The sequence below is a fragment of the Poecilia reticulata genome, linkage group LG19, assembly GCF_000633615.1.
Source record: "Poecilia reticulata strain Guanapo linkage group LG19, Guppy_female_1.0+MT, whole genome shotgun sequence".
In the NCBI taxonomy this organism is placed as follows: Eukaryota; Metazoa; Chordata; class Actinopteri; order Cyprinodontiformes; family Poeciliidae; genus Poecilia; species Poecilia reticulata.
Window position 1 is genome coordinate 3,681,494 of NC_024349.1, and position 10,610 is coordinate 3,692,103.

General features: G+C 42.6%; 1 protein-coding gene across 5 annotated transcripts in view; it reads right to left on the minus strand.

Annotated features, from left to right (window-relative positions):
* fgd4a (FYVE, RhoGEF and PH domain containing 4a) overlaps nt 1–10,610 on the minus strand; it is a 56,691-nt gene that overhangs the window by 34,570 nt on the left and 11,511 nt on the right. The window lies entirely within an intron of this gene.

Here is a 10,610-nt window from a genome sequence, read left to right on the forward strand (position 1 = left end):
TCAACCTCCGTCTCAGTTTGCAGCAGGAAGCAAAAATATTCTATAGTTTTTTAAAATTTTTGTTTTTCCAATTTAGTTTTAAAACAAACAAAAAAAACAACAACAGTCAGTTATTAATTTTTTGCCGTTTTATTTTAAAATGGAAAAAAACCCAACAATATTGAATGGATTTCTACACTATATCACATATTAAAATCTCTTAATACATTCAAACGTTCCACCCTTAAATGATTCCAGGGTATGATTATGATTTTTACTCTCTGGGCTACAGAAACCGTGAAGGATTTCTGACTGAACAATGCTCTGTGTTTCTAGACGTCACCAATTCTGCCGTCTTTTGTTTCTTGAGCAGAACCTTAAAGGAATTTCACAGCCATGAATCACCTGCTTGTTTGGAGTCAAGAATGCAGACGCTGATTGAACAGGAGCAGCAGAACCAGGACATTCCTTTGCAAATGTAGCTGAGAAAACCTTTAGCCTACAAATAATCTCATAAAATATGTAGCTCTAGAGCAGAGGCCATGCATTTCCTGAGTGGTTACCAGCGTGCGTCTGTCACCCAGCTCAGCATGAGAAGATAAACTCTTAGCATGATCTGAGCATGTTCTCTGGCCCGTGTCTAACAAGGGCAGGCCAGTGGGGTAACGGCTTTAAACAGAGGTGCTGTGATCTTGAACATGCTGAGCGTCTCTCTAGAAAAGCACAGCTGCCGTCCTCCTCTCTCGCTCGTCTGGTTTTCTACCAGTCCGTCCACCTTTTAAAACAGATCACAGCTGCTGGACAGGAGTTCCCATATGTGTCAGTCAATATACTGTCGGCCTAATTATCACGTCTGACCGAGTCCCAACGCACCGGTGCGTCCACAAATGAGCCACTATACATTCACAGCAGGCGTTTGCTTTAGGAGGCAAACCTGCTTTTTACAGATTAGAGGCTGATGAGTGACAGAGACGCACATCGAGATGGTACTGATATTTAACAAGTCAGTTCCAATTAATTACATCAGTTCAATGAATTTACTATTATTATCCTAATTATTATTATTTTGCACACAGGTTCCATCAGGAACCTTTGTATTTGGCGTTTCTGGTAAGCCTGTTAGTCTGACGCACCAGCTACATTTGCTAACAGCAACGGTGGAAACTGCTTCTCTCTGGTCCCACTGGGGTTCATCTCTGCTTCAAACTGGTCTGATGGGACGCTGGAAAAGACAACTGCTGTGTTAAAGTTGTGCTAAAAGGAGTTAGCTTATCAGTGAAGCTGTTCAAGCCCGAACTAGCATCTCAATGCTAAACATGTAGCAGCTAATGCTAATGTCAGCGTCCACATTTCTAAGATCCGTGAACGATAAGAGACACTCTGGAAAGCTGAATGGATAGAAAAACACTTTGCTGATGGTTAAAGAACAGATTAAAATCTATGAATATCTTTGATCTCATGGATATTTATTCAATAGTTTAGCATCAAACCCCAACCACCACCATTTCTTTCAGATTCTACATATTCCTAACTAAATGGCAGAACTTGAATTTAATGAGGTACTTTTTGCTTTTACTTTAGAAACGGTTTTTTTAACCAAGACTTCTGCAGAGTATTTAAAATAAAAGCCACAGGTTCTATTAAAATATCCACTTTGTTCTTGTTAATGCTAATTTTGCCCTTTTCTGTTTTCTACCTCTGCAGTTTTTGCACTGGAGTTTTTCTTAAATCTGATCAAAAGCCAGTTTTCTCTACAAAAACATAAAATCTACGGCTCCACCTGGGGTCATAACCTGTCCTGTTACATTAGAACCAGTAGCATATCAAGTTTCCAGGCAATAATGTACAGTTAAATTAAAGCACATGATTTATTAGAAATATTTAAATATAATTTTAAAAAGTCACAGTTCCAGCAGGGTGTGTGTTTCGTTTGTTTGCAGGAATCAAGTGGAAGCAGCAAAGAAAGAATTAGGTCATCGATAAATGGAGGCATGCAGATTCAACGAAGGTAAAACAATAGAATAACTGCAAATAAAAATAAGAGACTGTACAATAAGAGCAAACTCACAACAACATGATACGGTGCTGTTGTTAAAAAAGATACTCTGTCTAAAGTAAAACTGCAACTACGTAGAATTATTTCAGAAATGTGCAAGCTGTGCATAAAGAAATGACGGCAGGTTATTTTCAGAAAATGGAAGAACTGAAAATAACAGCTGGGACTTTTGGAGCAGTGGTGGTTCTGGAGGAAGGATCTGCCATAATGCTTCTTTGTGCACCGGGGATGCAGCTGTGTGTCACTGGAGGAGCTGCTGGCTCTGCAGCAGTGTCGTGCACGTGGGAGACATTGTCCAAAACTGATGCTACCAGCTAATTTTGGAAACGTTTATCTAGGTTATTCCTGTATTTCTCCAAATCACAATGACATCATTTAAAGGTATTCTTTGCTGACACAAATGACATTTATTTCAACAAAAGAAACTTAATTATGTGCTGCACAAAGCAAACATTAGCTCTACCATCTGGCAAACAACTCAGGATGTTAGTTTAAGCAAAATCAAACATCTGAATTGTTGGAAGACTAGAGGAAATTTTAAAGAAAGAGCTTCAAAACAAACTGAAACTAAACCAAACTTTCTGCGCGTTTCTTCAAATATGTCTTTTTTCTCGAGTTTAAAAGAGAAAATTGGGATCAGGAGAAATTCATAAGATCTGGCTCACTGCATTACATCTGAAGTAAATAGATGAGGAACATAATGCCAGTCAAACTGCACAGCAACTTTGCTCTCAAACAGCATCTTTGTGCTCAGCGTGAATGAGGCCTTCTGACCGAGAGCTGGAGCCATATTCTCAGCACAAGCTGCCAATGCAGCGGCAGCCCCGCAATCCTGAAAGCAAGCCTGCAGACGGGCGTGATGCCAAGCCTGGAGCAGGCAGTCAGGCAGAAAGAGAAAGACAGCAGCCAATGATTAACATTCAGAACAACTCAAACTTCCTCTACAGCTAAATGTGAGCTCTTTCTTCCTCAATTTATCCTGCAGAAAACGATTTGAACAACTGAAAGTACACATGCAGTCATCTTTCATCTTCTGTTCTCATGGACAAAGCAGCTAATCTGATGGTGAAATAAAGTGTCAAACAGCATCAGCAAACCTGATGTGCCAGAGGACACGAGGAAAGACGAACCTCAGCACACAGAGGACAAAATGACGGCATGATCAGCTGCCAAGACCTGAAGAACAAACCAGTCAGAGGGGGAGTAACGGAAACACGTGAAACAGACAAAGTGACGAGGATGAAACCCGACGATGAAGCTGCTGACGGGCAGAATCGATAAAGAGAAGAGACGCAGCTTTCACAGTCAACATCATCCCATAACATGGATATCTGAAACGTCTCCACGGCTTCCTGGAAACAGACGTTTATGTAGCTGTTGTGCACTGAGCCACAGGCAGTGGTTGTATCATCCCTGCAGAGATCAGTAAAGCTTTCTTTGAAGGGCGACAGTACAGACTTAGTGAATAAACCGTGTTATGATCCAAGATCCCCATAAATCTGCCAGTTTGTCCACCTACCTGACTCTCTTACAGGTGGTTCCTGCTGATTAGAGCCGTTATTTAAAATCAACTCTACAACAATCCATCACTTAAGTGAGAAGAAATGCCCTCTCAGTGTTATCCTGTTAAAACAATGAAACCTCTGCATGAAAAAAGGAGGAAGTTTCTTAAACAGAAGCTTTGCTGGTATTTTTCTCAACCTCTTCTTGCACTTTGAGGAAACACTTGGCAGAAAACCTTACAGAATGTCAACTCAATATTATTAACATACAAGATAATAACTGGAATGTGCAAGAAAGTAGTGGTCTCTGCCCTGCCTGTGGGGAAAAGATCAGTGTGAGACGGAGCGGAAGAAGCAGCACAGCGATTCCTGAGTTACAGAGAGGGAATATGAAGAGTAGGGATTCCAGTTGTGGACACACTTCTGCCAACAGTGGAGCTAACTTTTTATTTAGCTCTTTGGCTAACTTAGCGCACGTAGCTTCCCCTAAATCAGTGGCGCCTGCAGCTGTACGCACTGTGAATACTTTCCTTCGAGTAGAAAAAAAAGAGAAATGTTAATGATCAGTTTACTTTTGTCTGGCAGCTTGGCGCCCTTTCTGTAAGTTAAATGCGTCTGCAGCAGAGCTAGCTAAAAATTAATAAGCAGACTTTTAACCCCTGCCAGTTTTAAGAGGGTGAGCGGACTCGCCTGGACTTTTTATTGTGTGTGCGGTCCGTGTGTTCTTTTACAAGAGTTTTTTGTTTTTTTTCCGTTCGGGAACTGAACACCCCATGTCTTCCTCATTGTCCGACCGTGACACCTGCCGCGCTCTTCACTGTAGACTGGGAGAGTTAAGAAGTTCCAGTCAAAATGTTTGTCAAAGAGCAGAAATTAAGCAAACATTGTGGCTTCACGTCCTCCTGTGGACGCCTCAGACACATGGGTAGGTTTTGCTTTCCTGTCTTTATTATTTTGTGTAATAAAGGGTCAACAAAAGTAGGCTATGCAGGTATAAGTGTGTATGTGTGTGTCGCAGTGTGCGGGACGCGTCGGGCATCGTGTGGATCAGATCTGCTGCCAACATAAACGTCAGATTATCAATAAATACATAACAGAATTATCCATAAGATGACAGGGTGGAAGTTAGCATTTAGCATTAGCTCCCACAATCTACTACAATATTGTAGCGATTTAGCATTAGCATAACAGTTTGAGTAGCAGGGTTAGCACAGCTAACTTTTTAGTTAGCGATGTCCACCACTGAATTCTTGACATTTTTAGAAATATCTAGTTCTGATAAAATAACCGCCGAGTCATTTCCTTTGCTTTTTAAAGAAATCAGGAAGTTGCATCCTTTCTGTGAGATTGTCTGACTGGTTAAGATGGCAAATTGACTTTTATAATCATACATTTGTTTGTGAAAGATCAATGATTAGAGACTGATCCACAGCATTTACACACACCAGCAGAAGCATGAAGCCAAATACACACGCACGCACACACACACACACATTTTCCAGCAGCTCAGGCCAGCTGAGGTCGATTACACCAATCGAGGCAAACAGAGTTAACTGAAATCAGCAGCCTCTATGTGCAAAGATATGTGGGCATGTGAGTGTGTGGGTGTGTGTGTGAGTTGCAGCATATCTTGAGACCGACTGCAGCTGATTCAATATCGCCTTAAACAAAATGAATAGTCCTCTCCAGCGGTGTGGACCCACAGCGCTGCCACAGACACCCACGGCCAACAACCCACGCCGCGCCGCGCCGCACCACACCGCACCGCACCGCAGCACCTGCCACATCTCATCCTGTGGAGAGACCAACGGCTTGTCTTTTGTCTCGGGAGTGCCTCCCTGTGAGCAGGTAATGTGTTTCTCAGTGAGCGGAATGGCAAACCAGGCGCTGTCTGTCTGATGGGGAAAGTAACGCCTCCTGGGTTTGCATTGTGCGTCTCCTGCAGCCTACCGGTGCTGCTGGGTGAACAGACGGAGGCACTGACCTGAGCGGAGGTCGAGTCCAGTGAGAGTCCAGAGATGAAATCCTGAACCAAGGAGACCTTCCTGTCTCTTCCTCTGTCAGCGCTCTGACGCTCAGGCTAGCAGGTTCAGCCTCATCATGTTAAACTGCTGCCTCACCGCATTGGTTGCATCTTCCCTCCCTCAGATTGGCCTCACACACACACACACACACACACACACACACACACACACACACACACACACACACACACACACACACTTCAGCAAACTGATAAAGTGACTCGCCCTCCAGCTCAGATCCTCGCCGGCTTCGGTTTTCCTCTTTATGGCAAAGAGAAAACGATCACATTCCAGTGGAGACGGGGCAGAAGGCGGAGGGGTAAGCCTCCTCTGTGGGTGTGCATATGTCTGAGAGTGTGTGTCGCATGGACAAGCAGACCCATTGTGTTGGATGAAGGGGAGGGCTGGTGAGAGAGGAAGTGGCCAATGGCCGAACTCTACTGAGAATCTCGGTTCTGACACCCGGCAACCCCCCTTCCAGGAATAAAGCCGGGTGGGGAGCAGAAGAAAGGCGACGCATCTGGCCAGAGACGTGACAAAGAACTGGTTTCTTTCTCAGAAAGAGAAGGACTGGAGCAAAGGGGCTGAAGAATCCCAACACGGCTCTGGTCATTTTTCATTCATATCCGGAGCCCAGAAGCCGGTTCTGGACTCTACAGGGATCCAAAGACAAAGTCGCCCACTCTTCTCACAAAGCAAATCAGAAAATGTTTCAAAAACAGGAAGGGAAACTGGGAAGTTTTATCTAGAGGGGAAATTTTGAAATCATCATGTACACAACGACAAATCATAACTTTTAGCTGAATAAAAAATATAAATGAACCTCTTTAGTTTATCAAAGTAAAATCCCCAGTGAGCCGTTTAGAATCAGCTCTGGAGGTTTAATCTTTGTTGACACAGTAAATTTGACTCTTTCCAGGATCGAGAAGCTGGAGAAGCTGCAACTTTCTTACCCGACTCTAATGATGACTCGGCACTTCTTCATTTAGCCGTTTGTGTTTTAGGCAAAGTGACAGAGCTGCAGAGGAAACCAGATTTTTACATACACTCTGTAAAAAGACATTATTTAATATTCTGACATTTAATCAGAGTAACCAGTTCCTGTTTTTAGGTCATCTGGGTGTTAATGTTCTGTCTTATAAACCTCCAGTCGGTCGTGGCTGATGGCTGCTTGTACTGAGCCAGGTTCTGGTTCTGGTTCTGGTTCTGCTGGAGGTTTCTGTCTGTTTTCAGGGAGCTTTTCCTCTCCACTGTCGCTGCATGCATGCTCAGTGTGTGGGATGCTGTAAAGAGATTGTCTGCAGTTGAAACAACACAGTTTTTATTTCATGTTGTTTCCATTAAATAAAAAATAGTTGAAATCATCAATTTATGCAGAAAGTCATTAAAAATAAAACGTGTCGCGCCATCATCCGTCTACCACTTCCTGCCGTCTTTTTCACCAGTAGCAGCATCCGACTGTTGATCCCATGACGATACGGCCGAAAAACCACCTCACAGCGCAACAACCTTCTGTCAAAAAATGTTAGTTTTTTAAAAAAAACAACATTTCCTTTAAGCAAATGTATTTCTGTAATTCTAAGTTGCGTAACTTTAAGGTCAGAGCTGGTAGAACTGGGTCAGTTTCACACACCTTTCAGTGGCTGAGAAACTTTCTGACGGACGTCGACTCTTTCACGCCTTCAGCCGCTAATCTGGAGCTTCACAAACTAAAAACTGACAGAAAATGACAGATAATTTCTCAGATATTTATAGAGTAGTTTAAGTCTGAATATGTTTCAAATTTGCAGCTCTTGCCACATCCCCCAAGAGCTCTTCATTTCAGGAACTAACTTATTTTAGCTTGATGACATGCATATTTTTTTTTAAAGTTTCTCAGATGTTATCATTAAAACATACCCAAAAGTAAAACTAGCTAAAAATAAAAAGCATGCAGTGAGGTAGAAGGCCTGAGTCTAATGATAAATAGGTGAGATGAGTGTAAACTACAATGATCTGAACCTATGAAGCACAGCGTTGTGGGCGACATGGAGGGTTGGTTGGTGGCGAAGTGTGAGAGAACAGTCAGCGCTTCTTTCCCCCAGCTGAGAAAATGACCTGCAGACATCGGTGGGTGCTAAAGTAGAAGGAAATGCTGCTTTCACAAGCGTAGGTTGAGTGTGACAAGCTCAAACCATGGTGGGAAAAAAAACTGTGATAAATGTTTAAACATTAAGTGACAGCACAGAGGGCATTAGTAGATCTACCAGTTTTATTTTACGGTTCCCTCCAGAAACACTTTGGCTCAAAGTTTTCCATCTGAGAGGATCTGAACCTGGGAACTCACTCCGTCAACTTAAAGTCTGTAACAAATGTTCAAAAAACAAACAACTCTGACTGAATGCTGAATGTTTTATTGTCATGTTTTTATATTTTATTGCTTTATATGCAGGATTCTGTATCCATCCATCCATTTTCTTTCACCCTCGTCCCTCAGTGGGGTCAGGAGGTGCTGCTGCCTCTCCAGCTAACRTTCCGGGCGAGAGGCGGGGTCACCTGGACAGGTCACCTGGACAGGTCACCTGGACAGGTCGCCAGTCTGTCGCAGGGCAACACAGAGACACACAGGACACACAACCATGCACACACACACACACACTCACACCTAGGGGCAATTTGGAGAGGCCAATTAACCTGACAGTCATGTTTTTGGACTGTGGGAGGAAACCGGAGTACCAGGAGAAAAACCACCATGCACAGGGAGAACATGGAGACTCCATGCAGAAAGACCGGGGCCAGGAATCGAACCCAGAACCTTCTTGCTGCAAGGCAACAGCTCTACCCACTGCGCCACTGTGCAGCCCAGGATCCTGTATATGTTGTATTATTTTAAATGACTTATTTCACTTTCTAATATTTTTAGATGTGCCGTTTAAAATGAGCTCAGCGTATAAAAACTGTGATAGAAGCGTGTATCTGTTCTGTCCAGTCCGTCTCTATCACATAAAACATGCCAATGTTCTCTACTGCAGAAAGGCGGCCATTACGGTCCCGACTTTCCCCTGCAACACTTTCCTGTTGAGACTCTCTGCTCTCGTGTTTCCATTTTTCACCTCAGCAAATTCAACATGGATCCAGCGACTCCCTTTGTTCGGCCGTCAACATCCGATGTTTTCCAGCAGCTACATGAAAGGACTTACTGGCTCTTAACCTCAAACACCTTGAACCAAGCTGTGAGTCTGGCTAGACCTCACTATGCCTCACACTAATTAGAGAGTGGAGGGTCTGGAGAGCAACAATAAAACCTCAGCAGCACAACGAGCACGTGGCCACGTATTCCTGCTCGTTACGCAGAGAGAAGGAATGCTTCGTGCTCAGCTTCCTGTCAGCTTTTAGCAAAGGCAACCAGTCATTCAAAGTACTTTAGAGGAAAACAAAGACGCAGCAATGAAAACATGAAGCTTCATTTAAAACAGATTAGCTGTCAAGCCTAAGACAAAATGCAGAAAGTTGCTTTAGATGGTCATAATTACAGGATGTGTAGTAGTCAGTTAGTCGATGGATCAGAAGTGGGACGTGTTCACTTAGAAAAGCAGATTAAAATGTTCCTACTCATGCAAAGAATGGTCATATTTTAAGTGATATTTCTATTAAATTTAAAAGTAAGCAGCTTAAGTGATTCTACATATATTAGAACTTTCAGTGAATATTTTATGACATTAAACTGTTTTATTAACTCACCTGCTCAGGGACTACAGATGGAAACCAGCTTAAGCCTTTTTATCAATGATTTTCGCACATTGTCTCTGTTTTAAATCTACTTTTAAAAAACTAAAGTTATATTTTCTTAACAATAACCCAATAATAATATATGTTAATCTCATGCCACTAAATGGACAAGCTGTTTGCTTTGATGAAGGTTCACTCACCACATCATACCAAATGCTTGAAGAGGCTCCAACGGCAGTGCAACCTGACCTATTTTCTGATTAATTCTGATAATAACAACCTGAAGAGACTTACAGGTAATGAACATCTCATCCTCAGATGGAGCTCTGACTATAAACCTCTGATATATTTTGCGTTTTTTTTCTGATATATTGTTTGTTGGATTCAAAATGTCTGTCGCCTAAATTCAAAAACAGTTAATTGTTCCAACTGATTTTAGCTTCCCAACAATCCTAACAAGACAGTTAGCTTGGTTCTAAGCAGAGCGTGAACCAAAAGCTGGTGATGTGGTGATTTTCCTCCGGGGATGACAGAGTGATTCAGCCAAACATCCTAACCCAACGTGACGGGTGGGCTCCAATAACCCAGAGCGAGTCCCTCTCAGCTTCCAGGTTTCAGAACATGCTACAAAATTAAATAATTTATGCAACATTAATGTGACGCCGGGCGGCTTTTATGGGAACAGCCATTTAAAAACAAATTGGGTTCCAGAAACGCGTCGGGCAGCTGGGGAACGGGAGCACTTCAAAATCATGCTGGCAATAATATCAGCTTATAAACCAAAATGCTGGATGATTGCTATCTGAGGGATGGCCTGTCGTTTCCATGGCGACACTTCTTCATACCTATTTATTCCCAGTCCAGTGTGCAGCGGGAGGCCCATGCAGAGACCCTCATGCACTGGTTACGGTAAACATACAGCTACATATGCTGCAAATCCATAAGTCCTTAGTGCTCACAATAAGAGGAAGGAAATCACATCTTCCATATGGTAAAAAAAATAATAGTACGTTTCATAAACATGCTGAAATGAAGATGAGGAGGAACAAAGAGATGAAGAGGAGAGAGTCGGTCAGAAAAGCTGGAGTTTGTGTGTGAGCTGCCAAGAACTCCAGTTTCTGTCTCTGTTTACAGTTAGCATCAAATCAAAAGGTTATTACATTATTATATCGGTTTGCTACAAATATGCTTCACTGTCACTTTAAGCATTCATTCATTAACTTCCAATTTGTTATGATTTCGCATTCCTGCTAATGGAGTTAGCTCCTGCTAATAGAGTTAGCTCTTGCTAATGGAGTTAGCTCCTGCTAATAGAGTTAGCTCCTGCTAATGGAGTTAGCT